This window comes from Bacillus rossius, chromosome 1 (genome assembly GCF_032445375.1).
Source record: "Bacillus rossius redtenbacheri isolate Brsri chromosome 1, Brsri_v3, whole genome shotgun sequence".
Lineage (NCBI taxonomy): Eukaryota > Metazoa > Arthropoda > Insecta > Phasmatodea > Bacillidae > Bacillus > Bacillus rossius.
Window position 1 is genome coordinate 37,883,392 of NC_086330.1, and position 18,309 is coordinate 37,901,700.

Consider the following 18,309-nt stretch of genomic DNA (forward strand, 5'->3'; position numbering starts at 1 on the left):
AAGTAACTCGCAATAAAATGTGGCAACGTAAAAATGAAATAACTTTTTTTTTAATATTCCTGAAATATTGTTGATAACGCAATATAGCATGAGCTAGCAAATAGTGTTTATCGGCTGCTTGGTGATCAGCTGCTGTACTCAATACTCAAATGTAACACTTAACATGCTTATTTAATAACACCACCTACAGATGTTAGGTTCCTCGCGAAACCTATTGAATAAAAGTAACGCTTATGTATAGGTATGTATATACATATCTGACTCTGCGCATGGCAGCCACGCACTTGCTTGTGTTTGTTTTTAATTGCGAACACAGCTGGGAGTGAAGCAGCGAGGGAACTGGAGGTGGTTGGGGGGGGGGGGGTGGTGGGGGTAGAAGGCGGTCTACGAAGGACGTTGCCCGCGGCCCGACATGCAGATGTTTGAGTCGCGCCGCGGCGGTACCTGGCGCTTTGTTGGCTCAGCTCCTAATAGGATTACCTGCCCCCATTGACTGCTGTAATGATACCCTTCTAAGACCGCGCCGGGAGCAGAGCGGCCCATCTCCGCCTCCACCGCGCACCTGCGACTCGCACATAATACCTACATATTTTCTGTGCTTTTTACAAAATGATTCCTTTGGAAACCAGCTGCCAAGAAATAGCTTGTAACACTACAAGAAAGATGTAAATTGCACAACACATGACTACGGTTAATTTTGCATGCATGAAATACCATTTTCAAAGTACAAAAATTGACGCATAATTATTTTTTTTTTAAATTTAGAAAAGATAATCGAATACTTAAATTTGACTTTATTTTGTTGTTACGCGCTTTTTATGTGTGCAGTTAATGCTGTAAAGCTATTGAAGGAACTGTTTAGAAATAAACTACTGGAGATACTGGGACAGCACAAAGCTCAAATGCCCGGGTAAGAATCTGAACCCAGTATAACTGAGACTTTGTAGTGACACAGTTGTTATCATGTAAATGTTCAAATTTACGAATATCTGGAATAATTTGACATGAATATTTCTGTTCCATTTACAAAAAAAAAATGCAAAAACAATACAGTGTTCGGAGCAGCGTCTCGCAGCAATACATGGCAACGGTTCGAGCCCCAAGTGTCTTGTTCAAACAGATCCTCACAACCATTCTCACGGGCTCCTTTCTCTTCCACGAAATCTTAGCCACTTTTTAGATGGCGCTTTAACATCCGGAGGCAGGCGGCCACAAAAATCTGGATTCACGATTAATAAACACAACACTGGAAACATTATTATTTTTTGTACTTACACAAGGAAAACCTTTGAAAAACCCAGTTTCCAAAAATATCACACGTGAATCTGCAAGTTAGAGCTTTGCACCAAATAAAATGGTAGGAACAAAGTTTGCCTTTCAGTTTCACAAGTGGTATCGCTGGAAACTGAGTTTCCAAAGATTTTCCTTGTGAAAGTACATTTTTTTTTGGTGAAGCATAGCAAGACATGCACACGACTGTGCTCATCATCTGTGTGAAATTTGCTCACGAAAAAAAAATCTTATGCATTTATTCCAGCCAGTGAAATTTCGCGACGAATCTAACGTCTGTTGGTAGTGTTAGTAAATAAATATTTTCAGTATGAATCTCCTACAACAGCTGACCAGCAGCCTGTAATTGCTACATTTTTATACAACGTAACAAATCTAAACTCGATACATTAAAAAAAAACAGGCTTTTTACAGGTCACGAAACTCACCAAATCGTCTTTAAGTTATACAGTAAAGTTGTTTGAAGTTACGCAACTAACTTCAATTTCCAGCAGCCTTTTGATATCTTGTGTTTGATTTTTTTTGACGCTCCACTTCATCGCGCTCATTAAATAGGTAGGATATTATTAATAGTTGGAGACCGACCACTTACATCATATAAAAATTTTCTTAGAAAAATATATTATTTTTTTTCTAAATTAAAATCGACACGTTCGTGCGAATAGGTATATATTATTTCGCATTAATTTTATCATTCCAAATTATAAAAAATATAACCCTGTGATATAAAAAAGTTATAAGAAAATTATATTAACAGGTACTGAAATTGGTTCACCAGGCCTTTGTAGACAACAGGTAGAAGAGGTAATAAGGCTACATTCCGTCATCTGGAACTCTTCGATGTTCGTTGAGAAGTACGGATGACAGTGCCCATTATCAATATGATGGCAATACAGTTTGCAGGAACCCCCGCTGCACTGTAAATTTTTGTAAATGGAGCTGAAATACCAATGCCAAATTACAGATTTGTAAGTATTTACATGTAAAAGAAAACAACTGTATCACTACAAAATAGCGTTTGCAATAATACTTGTTTCAGATTCTTACCCCGGCATTTATGTTTTGTGTCGTCCAATAGTTTAAGTTATTTGTAACCCGTTCCCTGAATAGCTTCCCAGTATTAACTTCGCACAAAATAAGCACGATACAACATAATAGGTACAAGTCTCATTGTTGAATATTGGAATATCTTTAACATTATTTTTTAAAAAAATATATATGCTTAAATGAAACATCAGTTAAAAAAATTAATTTACACGCAAAATTTCGTAATAGTAACTTAGTATTATCTCGAAAAAAAAAACGTATTTCATAAATGCAAAAAAAAAATCATAGCCAGTTTAAGTACATAGTTACAATAACTTTCTTGGTAGTATTACAAACTATTTCTTGGCAACCGCTTTACAAAAGGAATCTTACTGTAAAAGTACAGAAAATATTTGTCTATGTGCGCTAGGTTCACCACCAAAAATGAAATAGTTGCGGGGCTGTAAAAAAAACTGGCAGTATAATTCTAAGATAGTTTCCCAAAAAAAAAAAGGTGCCGCATCAAACAAAGTTAGTTCTGTGCCTCGGCACTAGAAAACTGGAAGGAAACTTCTTTCATGCAACAATTAAATTCAGGAAATTGTTCCGTCACCATTGAGGCCAAAATACTGGGCGGATTCGTTGGGTGGCAAAGTATATTTCAAGCACATAGCTATTGTCAGCGGTGCTCTCGATATGTCGACCCTGGGCCGGAGACCAGCTCCAAGTGTGTACCGCGGGGTGCGAGTGCGCACTTGAGGGCTGCGAGTGCACACTTGAGAGAGGTGCGAGTACACACTCGCGGGACCTCGACGTGGCCGGCGCCCGTCCGGGGTCCTCGTCGGCAGGTGCACGATGACGCTATAGGCGGGGTATCGGTGACACGAGACCCCCTAGGGGTCGCGCCTTGTTCGCCTTGTGCGAGGCACTTGAAGCGTGTCAGTCGGAAATGAGGGTGCCCTGGATAAGAAACGACCCCCCCACCCTCCCACAACTCCTACCTTCGCTGACCTCACAGCAGATACGAACAGGTACAACAACAGCAGATACGAACAGGTACAACACAAATCCGAGCTCTTGTGTGTGTCAGCCGCGTCGCATTATATGCCGTGCCCTGCTGCACACGAAGGACTCGCGGGAAAAGTCCAGTTGCTGTATGGTGACGGAACACGTCAATAAGAAGACGCGATAATCTCATCTCGGTCGACGTCGTTTGTGGAACCAAATTTAAGGGGCCCCGCCTACCTGGGCACACAAACAGCTAAAAAAAAAAAAAAAAAAATCGACGCGATTTTAAAATTGATCAAGATATCCGAGTTGTGTCTGCTTACGAAAAGCATTTAATAATTCGTACGCTGACGGCGGATGTTTCAGTATTTTTTGTTTTTAAACTGTAATTTTTAGAAAAGTGAAAATGGCTAAAAGACGTTTTTTCAAGATAATGGTTATGCGTGAAAATCCCGGCACAGATTCTTCTAAGCACTTCGGGGACTTGTATTACGTCTTCATCTTCATTTCACAATCATAACAAGTTACAGTTACCACACAAGTCTCATGCTCTATGCCCATGTTGAGGCTACAGCGCGCCGGTTCAGAGCCTTATGCTACACTGGAAAAAAAAATTTGTAACAGAAATATTCATGTAAAATTATACATACTTGTAAGTATGTACATCTAAAAAAAAACCGCTGTACCACTACAAAATAGTTTTTGCAGAAATATTTGGTTCGGATTCTTACTCGGGCAATTATGCTTTGTGTTGTCGCAGTACCTCCAATAGTTAAGCTGCACGGCTCGGGAAGAATCTTGTCAATGAAAATATTTTCTGCACGAGAGATGAAGACATAAAAAAGAAAATTCACATATTACTCAACTAAAACGAAATCAATATGGATATGGAGGCGATGTTTATTGTGGCTCGCTGCTAAAGAATAACAAAATATTCTCGTTTGCAGAGTGAATAGAAATACATACCTGAATCTCAGACTGCTGGATAGACTTATTTGGTTTCAAAAAGGAAAAAAAAAACTATTTGCTTTTCACGTTCAAGAGACACCTGGACTAAGTACTATTATGATTGGCGCGACGGTAGGCTAAATAAAATATGACTAGAGACATCTCAGTTATACCTATACTAAAAACACATGCGAAAGAATGAAAAATAACCTGGTTAATGGCGTTACACGATAATAATTTTTTTATTAGTGATTAGTTAAATACTGTCTTTTAGTATCTGGTGACACATATTTTTCAAATACATTAGGAAATTTTCAAGCACTGGAGGTTAGTTCAACGACAAAAAAATATCTTCGCTGAGAGAAAAGAAAGGTTTTCAACTCAAAAATCATGAATTTAATAAATATTTTGGACAAATGCCATTGCTGTTTTGCACTGTTTGTCATGGGAAAATTTCATAAATGCAAAATAAGAAATAAACACGAAAACATAAACCCACAGAAAACAAGCATAAATCAGCTATGTCGAACAGATGAACCCCACTATGTACCTGAACAGGTATTATGGACAACACAACGATGACAAGACAGGCGAACACATTCAAACATAAATATCATAGCGCACGAGAATTCCATGGAAGGAATTTAGTCATGAAAAAAAATAATAACAGCACGGACGAACACGACAAGACATTTAGACTATAATAACAGTAAATGCAGGCAGACAACAAAACCCTGATAACGCAGCAAAATATACGAACACAGCGTAGAAGACAAACATAAATTATGGACAACACAACGCGAAAACACCGACGAACGCAATAGGTTTCCTATGACGAAACAGTTGCGAGGTTTCGGGAACTGGCATCTGTTCCTGTCATCATGCACAAACATACTGTGGGTTTATTTTTTTTTTCCTTTTTATTTCTTAATTTGCGTGCAAGAAATTGTATCAAATGAAAATCCCCATTGCACGAATCATTCTAAGAACGTAACAGACACGAAGCTGTCTGGTATTAGCGGTGTCTGGTATTAGTGGTGACTTGATGTAGGCTTTTGGACATACGCCATTGCTAAGCACCTGTAGGTCTGTAGACGAAAACTACAAAAAACACAAATGACAAATACACTAACACAACGGAAAAAAAAAAAACCACAAATGATGACAGCACAAAAATACCGAACCCAAAAATTCAGCACAACAGTTGAAACGAGACAAAAAAAAACACAGCAAAACGAAAAGACGAAAACAACAGACGTACATGTGCTTAGCAATGGCGTATGTCCAAAAGCCTACATCAAGTCACGCACTCCCAAAGATGGTATTATCGGTGTCTGGTAGTGTATCTGGCGGAATCACGCGGCGCACTCACTCGCTGCTGGGCGCGGCGACTGTGCCTCAGACCCGGGCACTGATCCCCCTGTGCCGGGCCCGATACCCCCTCCTCCACCCTTCCCAACGGGGCAAATTACCCGTGAGCGAATGTCCTCGCGAGGCGCACATAAAGCGTCCGCTGAAATCGAGACTTTCTTCCTCCGGGCAGCTCATTCAGCTCGGTCCCCCCCCCCCTTCCTTTTTGTCACACTGACGAGCAACTGTGCGACACAGGCAACACCGACAGAGAGGTAACAGTTTCTTCTGTGTTCGCCCTTCCCTGAGAAAAAAGCAGGCGGCGTCTTTGAAACGGATTCTTGTGTGGATGGATCATCGTCTTGAAAGTAGTTTCACGAACCTTATCTGCAACACTTACGCGCGATCTTAAAGCTAGACATCCACTATACGAAATGCTATCACGCTTGGTTTAATTATTAGAGACAGCAACCGAAATTCTTGGAGTACATACACCCATTCAAAGTCAAATTCACTAATAGGCTACTCCTCCAGCTGTATGTTTTACGAGGCCCTGCCATCTTGGATTTTGTTTCATATTTTTGCTGTAATTCTAACTATGAAACACGTGTCGTGAAGTACGTATATGCTGGCAAATAGTCTAGGTTACAAAACGTTGCTGCCGTCCATACTTTAAAGCGAGATGAATTTGATAAATCGTAAATACGACATTCAACAGTGCATTACCTCAAAACATAAACTGTGGTACTCAACAGTTTTACGTCGGTCCCCCCCCCCCCCCCCCCCCAAACTTATCTTTTAACGTTCTGACAGTTACGATCTACACATTTGTAATTATGCTACTTGGTTTTATTAGTTTATTAGTTTCATTTTGTTTGTTTCTTATAAAATGTACAGTTTCACTCCGAACTCGATGTAATTTTGCACTGTTGACCTTCGGAACAAGAGGAAGGCCACTGTCTACATGAGATTTCGGTAAACCACCACCATCAGCCGTTCCCGCATCCCTTAAAGCAGAATTTCGGTACATCTTGATGATAAAATTTCTCCATTGCATTGCTGTTGCCTTCTGCTTCTCCTGGCAACGGTTGCCCCTCGATTTCAAGCGAGTGCAGTTTCTCATCCGACTTGCATTCGCTGTGTGAGTATCAACAAGGCACATGGGCAGTTACACACTGTGTGGCAGATGTTAACTGGGAAACGCCGTGTTTTTCACACGGGACACTAGACGTGGCTAGCTCAAGAGTAGGCACGCCACGCAGGATTTTTTTAATTTGTTTACTATTCGTATGGACAAACTAAAAACATCGTGTACCTTCAAGCTTTGCAATAAAAAGTTCAAAATACATTAAGTTATTTTTTTTGTTTGTTTTGTTTTATACCTACTGTCTACCAGGGCCGGAGCGTCTATATAGGCGAACTAGGCAACCGCCTAGGGGGCCAAGTAGCTGGGGGCGGCGCAGCACGACACATAACAGCTGATATAATATGTTTAACGATTATTGAAACTAGATGAAAATGGATTTTTGTAACAGTTTGGAATGTTTATATTGATATAAGTAATTATTTAAAGTCCACGGTGACCTGTTTATGATTTGTAATAGGTAAAAAAGTAAAAAAAAAAAAACACAAGCCTGCTTACATTTGATTGTTGACAAAATCTTAGGATTACCTGATGTATTTTGAGGTAAGGAAAATTTTTTTTGGTGTGTCCGGCCGGGGGGGGGGGGGGGGGGGGGTAGAATTAAGGTTTTTCACCTAGGGCGCCAATTCACCTTGCACCGGCCCTGCTGTCTACATGAGTTAAAAAAAAATTCAAATATATGCTACTAGAAGAAGCTTCTTCACGTTGCACAGGCTCCGGGCGAGACATGGTTCTTCAGCTATAGCTTGTCCAATAAATACTGCGCGCGTCGCAGCCTTACCAGAGACGAAGAAATCACAGGAGTTTCGGCCTCTTCAGGAGGTACGACGCGGAACTCGTCAGCAGGCCGAGCAAAAAAAAAATTCACTTGTTTTCCCGTCGAGTCACTCGCGCCATGTTTTTAATTGCGTGCGCGCGCATCGCGGCCCCCCCCCCTCCCCCCCCCCCCCCGCCGGGGCGCGTGACTCACGTCGGGGCAAGTGGTCCGGGGTTAATAAGAGAGTCCGGGGAATGATCTGTGCTGCGAGGACGGTGCGGGAGGGGCGCGGGAGGGGGGCGAATCGTGACCCAGCAACTTGCGGAGCAAATTTTAAAAACATGTCAGCTGCTGTCAGGTGCTCCATACATCAGCCCTTTCCCTTCATTAGCGCAGTGGTGGGCGAGGAGAGTACTGAGTATTTCTGGGTGGAGAGGGGGATGGGATCAAAGGGGAAATAAAGGGGAGGAAGAACCCTCGCGCAGTTAGCACACGGGTGAGGGGGATGTGAACCAAGGAGGGGAGAGGTGAGGCATTCAGCACGGGGGTGGCTACAGGCAGCTGATCCATATTGCGTTGCTGCCTCCTCTCTTCCCCTGGCGCGCCCCTTTTTAAATACAGTACATTCCAGACAGACTGAGCTTCTGTGGAATCGACTCTTGAAGATCCGTCCAGTCGACAACTGCGCTAAATTAAACTTGTTCAAACTGAAAAAAAAAAAAAAAACACACCAATACAAGTGGTTTCGTATTTTACAGTCTTCGTGACTGAAAGAAAACCCTTTTTAAGGATTAAAAAGTGCTCAGATTAGCTGGGACGGAGTATAAACGGATATATGTGATGAGAACAACAGCCTGTCTGGATCACCCGGGTAAGAATTAGTTTTTTTTTTTTATATTTTTGCTAAATTAAATTTCGGCTAAACGAGGTACTTACTCGATTTTGGCGCGCCCGAAGAAAGTATATATGTACTTGAGTTGGCGATTGATTTTGTTTGATCAAGAACGTTCAGCTGTTCAGAAATACATCAGTTTGAATCAGCTCAGGACATTTCTTTCACCTTGAACAAAGAAAAGAAAAAGAAAAAAATAAGGATTTTAAAAAGTCGTACTAGTAATGTTGTTTTAAAGAAACACGCATACTAACAAAGTGTTTTCCAATACAGAACGAGAAGTGAAAGATAATTTCTGTTACTTGCTTCGTACGTAACCTAAACAGAAGCATCAACGCCACAGCCTACGTCATCCTACTTCCGGCTAATAAAAGTTTAGTTCACCGATCAAATATACCCATCAAGTCTTTTTTTAAGCTAATTCCCGATTTTTATTAAAAAATATTTAGAAAATTAAACTATAGAAGCTGTCATAATTACCGATCCGTGGTGAATCACAAAAAAAATAAACCTTTGGTGAGTGAATGTGTTGCTATTAATTAGGTAGGTAAGTATGATTATCCACCTGCCTGTCATTCGACAGAGCAAAGGCTGTTAAGTATTTATCCGGCGCACCTTAAAAAACCAAAATAATTGCATGAAAAAATAATTATTAAACCAATATTTCGGGTAACGGTGAGCCTTAATACTTGTTGGATCTATTTTATTTTTTTTTTTCTTTAATTTACACCATCACATAAATTTATCAGGAAATTCAACACTTAAAAGCAAGCTTGTGTATGAGTGTTGCTACTCTATTTATGCCACATGAGGTATTTTAACTTTACAATCCATATTATGAACAGGGGAAAAAATAAGTATGTAGATACAAAAATTAAGATGAAATTAAATTATGTGTGCATATGTTTTCAGAAAAAAGAAAACCCTACTTAAATATTAGAGAAATATCATAGGATGTTATATTATTGAGCCAAATATTGACATTTTTAATTTAAATTAGTTTTCAGAAAGAATACATATATATCTACAATTTTTGGAAGCAATCGTACATGAAAATTTATTTTTACAGAAATTAAATACAATCACAAGTGAAGACTGAAAATGGCGGGAAAACTTCACAATTTAGTAAATGTTGCTGCAATTTTATGCTCTTGTATAATGCCATATTTTAACTGCGTGCATGCTCCATTTTGTTTAGGGGTAGACCAAACGTCGAGCACAGTAAATAAAAAAACACGATATGCATGAAGCTACGGAACGACTTTCGCGGGTTCGCAAGTTAAGGCCTTCGTGCGGATAAAGAGACGGTGCAACCGCGACGGTTGGACGCGGGATTCGTGCTGGAATCACAACAAAGCGACAGACGCGACGCCAACGGCGGTGCGATAGAAAACATCGCGAGCTAACTTAAACTTTTCAATTTTAATCTCAATTTTGAAATTAAATAATGCATAACATTACTGGATGAAATTTTCGAGCTTGTTATTCATCTTGAGAATTTTAAAATTATTTCATCACGTATATATTTAATTCGTTACCTATTGAAATAACCACAAAGCTGCTGCCATCTGTGGTGGAAGGCGCGAACATAGCCAAAGGGAAACTTTATAGTATTAAACTAAAGTAATTTTACAAGACGGGAAGTATTAAAAAAAATCATTGTCAAAGCAGGGGTTTACTATTTTTTTCAAGACTTTTTCACTTTTATAGGAGCTGTTTCATTATATAGTTAAAAATATCAGTCTGTTAATACTTACCTGGCGTAGGGGCTACCCTGATCAAGCAGGGGGTTCCCCCAGGGTGAGGCTCTTCCCTTGCACTTCGGTTGAGCTGACCTCTGCGATTACCCCAAATGTGGGTAACTCGGGCGCGTAATTTTTGGTAGTCGGTATATATCAAAAATTACGCGCCCGAGTTACCCACATTTGGGGTAATCGCAGAGGTCAGCTCAACCGAAGTGCAAGGGAAGAGCCTCACCCTGGGGGAACCCCCTGCTTGATCAGGGTAGCCCCTACGCCAGGTAAGTATTAATGAAAAAAATTGAAAAATCAAATGATTCAATATTCGACGTAGCTGCTCCGGCAGCAAATGCTAGCGGCGGGTGCGGAAACTACGTGTGATTCGCGTCAAGAAATGTGTTCGAAAACACAATTTACGTTTATTTATCACTAGAGACCTGAAAAATTCACGGATTCATTTCGCGTTATGCTAAAATTCAAATAATTATACCTTAAAGCTGCTTCTGCCATTGGTTCACTGTTAATCTGGAGGACTGAGGGCCAATAAGAGACCCTCACTCATAGAAGTGTCGAATCACAGGCCACCCAGTCGAGACGACTCACAAGTCAGCAGCCAATGAACAGTTGGCATTTGCCCGAGTATGTAGTGGATATTGGAGTCTATCCTGGAGGTCACTGAACCCGCGAATTTTTACGGTCTCTATTTATCACATTTGGCATTATTTAAAAGAGTTCTACGTTACGTTGTGTCCGAGTTTCGCATTATAAGTGTATTTGCAAAATGAGAACACACGAAGTGTCTCGGTACCGAGGTTAGAACGTTACATATCTCTAGAGACCGGAAAAATTCGCGAATTCATTTCATGATAGGCTAAAATACAAATAGTTATACCTCAGTGCTGCCTCTGCTATTGGCTCACAACTCACCTGGATGACTCTGGGCCAATGAGAAACGGCCGACCAAAGCTTTATCGAATCACAGGCTGATACGTTGGGACGTCTCACAAGACAGCAGCCAATGAGTGGGTGACATTTGACCGAGTGTACGTAGAACTATGGGAGTACATCCTGCAGGTAATTGAACTCGCGAATTTTTACGGTCCCTATATCTCTGATTTTTTTTTCTGGCGCGTATCCGTGCGACGTAAAAAGCGGAGAGCGTGTCGACTCATGCGTGACGGGCGATGACGTCACGCTCCGCTGAGCTTGCCGCGCTGGGAAACTCTCGGCCTCAAGACGCTGCGGCATCGCTCGCTTTGGTTCCCGCCCTCGTCTTCGCCGTCGTCGTCTGAGACCCGGCGTCCTATCGTGACTCCCGCTCACAACTACCCTCCATCCGCTAATACCTGTGTTCTCAAATTAAAAAAAAAATTGGTTGTCTGTAAAGTCGGTTTACGGACGATAGTTAAACGTGACAACATCATAACAAAACATTGATGAAATGATTGCATACTTTTATGAATAAAATTGAATCATTTTTATTGAATTATCACTATTTTGTATGGATACAAAGAAGGAGTGAAATGAAATCTACAATTTAATTGATAAATTTACTTTTATTTGCACTCATTAATTCAAATATGTTTATTACTTTAACGAAGAGACGATGATGGGAAAAGTAGGAAACGAATGGGAGTGTTTCAAGTTTAATGTGCCTCGAAGAAGTCAAATCGATGGTTGTTCCAATCAAGTGGAAGAGGATAGATGCGGCGCAAGCGTACAATGAGCGTAACAGAACACAGCGTAACGGGACAATGTGCGTTACGGGACATTTTTTAGCCGGCGTTCATAGTTTTCTTAGACGTTGTCACGTCAAAAATACAGTACTGTTAGGTGACATAAAGACTATCTCCGAGCTCTGCCGACTCAGGCGGTGCTACTACTGTTGATTACTGGTAAATAGCGTTATTCTCATCTGCTACATCCACGAGCCGAAGCTCTCAATATGGCGGACTCGCGCATGTAGCAGCCAGGAGCGTACGCATAGTTTCATTCCGCGTTTTAGGGGGAATTAGAACCATTTTTTCCCCACGTTTTGCCTTCATTTTTTTTTCATTTGATGGATGAGAATGATAATATTTCGCCTCTACGCGACAGGCACCGAACTGGTGTCCAGGCTTCGCGGCGATAACGCGCCTTTATAGGACTCTAAGAGTTAACCCTAACAGTTTAGGAGGAATATTAAAGATAACGGCGCCTTGCACTTTCCTATACCATTTTCAACACTGTGTGTAGAATTTTTATACCGTTTAAATTTTTTCTACTGTCCAAAAAAAGTACATGTTATAGACGGAAACCACGGAACGAAACTTGTATAGAAACATACAATGGCTATTAAATGCCATTCTTAATCAGACTCATTTAATAAATCTCGAGCGGTTTTAACACAAGAGCTCTACACACCGTTAGATGCAGCGCGGCGGCCATCTAAGTTGTAAAGACGAGACAATGAAATAACTAACATGGCATGTGAGACCAAACCTTAATTATTAGGTACTGAAAAATTATCTTAATTCTTTAGAAATTATTTGTATGGACTTTCTGTAAGTCAGCAGCGAACTAATGCCTCTAAGAGCTGGGAAGCCGCTGTAGCACTGCAGGCCGTGTCACGTGGTTGTAATCGCGTTAAAAGGACCTCTGGCTACGAGGACGGAAGGCATTGACGCGCCCGACGAAGAGGAGGAAAGGGGGAAACAAAACAGGCGCGACGTCACAATGCTACAATGTTGGCATTCCTGCAGCCCCCCGGGGGGTGCGCAGGGGGGAGGGGATGCCCTCCCTCTCCCCGGGGGGCCATTTCCCGGCCCGCTGCCCGGGCACAAAGCCTAAAGGCCCGCGATGGAGACGTCAACTGCTCGTCGCCCGGGCGCACAATGCAGGCCCTCGGCGGAGGAGGTCGGGGCATTCCTCCCATTGTCGCCGTATTTATGAAAATATAAGCAACAGTGCCCTGACTTTCCCCCCTCGGCGCGCTTTCATCGGCGGCCGGCGGGCGGCCATTCACGCTTAGCCGCGCCGCGGGGAGGCCCCCGACTTCACACCCCCTTCCCAGCCGCGATGTTGGCACGCCTGTTTCCTGGTTCCCGACACGCTGCCTGTCCCCGGCGGGTTCGGGCACTCCAGTTCGACATCATCGAGTTGACTCGTTGAGTACAGCCCGACTTCCCTGCCCCTACACCTCGCAACAACCACCCCAACACAGATGATACATGGAGCGAGCTGACCTCGGGGTCTCCCATAACTCCCAGAGACCCGGTTCACAGAAGTACAAATTTCAACGAAAGCACTCTTTGTAAAAAACTGTAACGATAAGTGAAATTTCAACAAGTTTACAAGTTATTTACCTGTGAGCTACCTATAAACTTTGGGTTATTGACAAGTGTAACTAATAAACTTGGAGAGCCTAGTTGTCTACTACTAATTTTCTACCTACCTTAAAGTGTAGGTAGTTTACAATTACAAGATAATGAACAATTCTCCTGGAAAGATGTGGCATATTTTCCCCTACTGTATTTAAAAAAAATACATATGAACAAAAATCATAAACGAATTTATGCTCTAACTAAAAAAAATAACTGTTACCTGTAGGTATCTTAAATGTGGATGTTACAAGTATAGCAATGCCACCAAATCGTATTTGTTTCAAGTATACCAACTTCTTCACTTTTCGGGGAGTCTACTACTCACAAAGGCACTTCAACACAACCGCCACGTATAACTTGCCTTTTATTTTAAGTTAAAAAAAAAAAAAAAACGCGCGGAACTTGAGCCATTAAATACGAGAAATAATATTTGAAAACTACAGCAAATAAGTATCTTTGTTACCGTCACTTGATACATGATACATGTCTCTTCGCGACAGGTGTTGATTTTAAGGTCCCTGTCATTATTGAGGCAAACTGTTTGCAAGCACAGCAAGGACTCGCGGTCAGTAACTGCACAGGCAAACAGGGAAAGTTCAATAAAGTTTTAGTTACACGAAAATAAATATTCCTGCGTGTTGAAAACTCTTTGTAAATCGTAGGTTCCCCACCACGTATCTGTTGTAGGACAAAGAAAGGCGTATGTGTGGGTTTTACGCCGCATTATAAAGTTTATCGGAGGCTCGTTGCAGCAATGAGATTGGTGGATAATAAGCTGGTATCCGAAATACTCGTACCCCACTCGTGTTATTGGAGACAAAAAAAAATTGTCGAGGCATACGAACTGTAGTGGTTGCATTTGAAAAAAATATACATATATAATGCTAAAATATAAAATGAAAGCAGGGTACAAATAAAATAAACTGTTGACTCACTTAAATGAAGTGGAGTGAAAATAATTTCCAAGTTTTGGTACCCACATATTATCTAGACTCTTAATGCATATAGGGATATTTATCTGATACTAAGTTATAGGTATCGAACCTACCTGTATAACTGTCTCTGCTGTAAACAATGGTACGATTAGATTGTTATTGGTACTGAAGTCTTATTACGCCTACCTCGTTAACCTATTACAGAACTTCTCTGTTTCTGTTGTCTTCATTCCGCTCAAGTTCCTCAGTGCGAACTTATTCTTACGAACCCAGTTCCGTGAATATCACTGATTCTGTGTGACCACACTACCCTGACACTACTCAACGAGAACTGACTCTTTGCGCTTTCCAACGAAACCATTAGCATTTGCGCATTCGGGTCGATTACACGACCTAGTAGATCGAATTAATAATTATTGTTCCGCGCATCTCATCACCAGACAACGCTAGAAGATTGATGGCGTACTTCTGCCGAAAGGATCCACGTGTAACTTACAAAAACGCAACTTAGAACAGCCGTAACTTAAAATTCTCGGATGAGGGGGGGGGGGGGAAATCACATGACTTAGAACCGTCATAAGTTAGAACGATAACTTAAGAACTCATAAATTAGAAACATTAGAAACACATGATGCCTAAACACACAACTTAAAAAGGTCATAACTTGGAAAATCATAACTTTGAACTATCATGATTTGGAAACACAACGCCAAACCACATAGCTTAGAAACACGCAACTTAGAAACATCATAACTTAGAAACACACGCCTTAGACCTGTCAAAACTTATATAATATTCTTCATTTTGTGTTTCTAAGTTATGTGTTTGTTAGTTGAGTGTTTGTGAGTTAGCAGCAACCCTCCGGAAGGAAAGCGCGACCCCGGGCGCCGACATAACGAGGCCGCGCCACAATGGCTTCTCGACACTGCCGTCCCGGCGGGAGGCGACTGCGACATCTGCATATCCAGGCAATTTGGGGCAGGAACGCGGAATCCGCCGGTCCGGGCCTATTATTAATTTCAGGTCGGAGGGTCCTGGTGGGGGGAACGGCGAGGGGGTACAATGACCCCCCTCCTCCCAACCCGCGGGCGGACGTGGTCAGTGACAGCTGAATGGGCCATTGTGGGGCGCCCGAACCCCCCCTCGCCCGACGAGCCCTGATGGCAGGCTCACTTCGCAGCTAAAAGGGCCTCTCAAGTTAAGAGGCTGTTTGGAGCCAAACAGCGCTCCTCCGGAGGATCCTTTGTCCGGGAATGTTATGCTCGCTGCCGGGCCCGCGAAGTAAGTTGTGTGTTGCTGCAGGAGGTGGAGGGGGTGTGTGGATAGCGGATAGTCCTCACAACCTGACACTCCGGAGGTTAGGTCTCAGGTGGGCCGGGGATCATATATTCACACGGGGGAGGGTTCGGCCCTTGTGTTGCCGAGCCCCTTGAGGGAGAGAGTGGCTGCCAACACAAGGCCCGCAGTATTGGCTCAGCAACGGGAGATCATATATTCACGAGCGTGTATCGGGGGGGCTTGTTTGATTAGCCCGCGAGCGACCGCGAGAGCTGCCTGGTGCTGCCAGCCCTGGGCACGACGACGAGAGATACAGTCCGCCATGACGGAATGTTCGACAAAAAAATTGCCCGTCATCTCGATCGATGCGCACACGGATAAAAAATACCTGGCTCGCAGTGCGCGCGGCACCCGCAAGCAGTCACGGCTCCTCCCAGCTGCGCTACGAGCGCTTCACTGTAGACAGGATAGTCCTTGCAAACTCAGTTCCCCAACGACATCACTAGTAAAACTTCAAGGCAGAGCTTTTTGTCAACATTTTTTTTTCAGTTTTACAAAGGCCTGCCTTGCAGTTTTGCAACCGATATCGTTTGGCAACTGAGTTTCCAAGGATTTTCCTTGTAAAAAGGTAAAAAAAAAAAAAATAATACAGTGTGGGAACGTTTGGTATCGAGGGCTCGTTTCAGAGACAGACGTCCGACATAAGCCGGCTCCTAACGCAGTCGGACGCTCGCCGGATTTCGGATAGAGGGGTTTTGGGTTAGAGTCCCGGGTGAGGCGTAGTGTATAAAATTGTAATAAAAACGTCTGTCCTAATGTGAATATAAAGTCATAAGAGGAGGAATGGAGGGATGGTTGGCGATTTTAAAAAAAAATCACCAATGAGCCAAACTTTAATAAAAAAAATTAAGTTGAAATTTTTTTAAAGCTAATGGCTTATGCGACAAGGGTCAAGGCCGTAGCCAGGGTTGTAAGGAGGGGCTCCAGTACATCCATTAAATAATTTTTTATAAGTGGGCAAGTATTCTTTATATTTGTGTTTTGAAAGAAAATTTTCACACTAAAGACTCAACGCACAGCAGACTTTCAGAAGTCCACCGTTTACACATATAAACTTAAGTATATTCACATATTAATTTTATGTAATATGCGGAGCACACGTTTCAAGTTTGTATGAAATACATGCTTACAAATATCACGCGTGCTAAACAGCATACATGCCGCTTCTGTGTGTGAGGCATGTTGGGCTGGGTGGGGGAGGGAACACTGAGGACTGCAACAATCCCTCCAGAGTAATTGCTCTGTTACCTCATGTAGCTGAGTTGCTATGAATTTCTTACCCACTTGTTCAGTATTCATAGCTAAAAAAAAAATTTAAAAAACTTCCAGCCTCCGGAAGTGTTATGTCCGCCCTGATGAATACAGAGCACAGCACAGAAGTCCAAATTCAGAATATGACGTACTTTACACGTATATCCAGGTATCTGCAACTGCGAAGAACGCATAGTTTATCTCAGGCGCATTCTCCATTGAAACTCTTTGCAGCACCTACTTAACCGGGCTACCTACTGCTTGCATCTGTGATAATACTTATTATTATCTTGTTTTGGCTACGCAGGATTTTTTACTTTCCAGTAGCTACGTGTATGCCTTTGCTTAATTTTTAATTCCCTGTGAATTAGGTTTTGGTTAAATTTTGTAGTGTGTACATCTTATATTTGAACTTTTAGTTTGAGCTTAATTTTGCTTTCTATGTTATTACCCATTTTATCATATAATGTTTACGTTATGTTTGTTTTTGTAAAATTTCAAGGTATTATGTAATAGTATAAAATTAGGTTAGGTGTAAAAAAAGGCCTATCGTCTTAATTCGCCACCAAAAAGACGACATTAATTGAATAAATAAAATTACCGTACCTAATATCTGGAACCACTAATATTTCGCGGAATAATTGGACAACAAAGTAGACTTGAAGAAGTATACATCTGCTTCACGTTGATTGGTCTGCAGTGCTCTCACCACGCCATTGACGGCCCTGACCTTGTTATCGACCAATGAGCATCCTATAAATAGTTCCGCTCATCACTGACTTAATGATTGCGTAACGCTGTAGGCTGTATAATTTTTATTGCACTTTGCTAACCTGTACCTCCTAGCATTGCTGCCGAGTCCGTGGCGCAAATATAATATTTTGACTGCATCTTGGTGTTGGGTAAGCCATATTCCTACACTTCATCGGTGAGTTAAGTACCTTCAATGTATGATTCTGTGTGTTAGTGGTTTTGTATAATTCTGTGTGTGAATGATTATGTGTGTGACCATTATCTTCCCTTATGTCGATTTGTGTTTGAATGATTAATGTTATAAGGTAGATGAATGGCCATTCCTGTTTTTGTTGGTATCGCCTTTATATGCAATGAAATATGAAATACATATTTTATTGTTCAATACATATTTACACGACCAACTGTACGTGGCTTTGTCTCGATCAAGAGTTGCAAGTCAAGTGAAAGTGTATATTTAATCAATCAACGGCAAGGATGATTATTGAATGACCAGAGACAAATTAGTTTTTTAAG

At 41.8% G+C, this 18,309-nt stretch overlaps 1 protein-coding gene and 2 pseudogenes across 4 annotated transcripts in view; 1 reads left to right on the top strand and 2 right to left on the bottom strand.

The window, feature by feature from the left end:
- LOC134534912 (protein big brother-like) overlaps positions 1 to 18,309 on the bottom strand; it is a 160,202-nt gene that overhangs the window by 30,217 nt on the left and 111,676 nt on the right. The gene's annotated exons all lie outside the window — the stretch shown is intronic.
- LOC134528669 (U1 spliceosomal RNA) lies at positions 10,165 to 10,337 on the top strand (annotated as a pseudogene).
- Positions 10,297 to 10,443, bottom strand: LOC134528648 (U1 spliceosomal RNA; annotated as a pseudogene).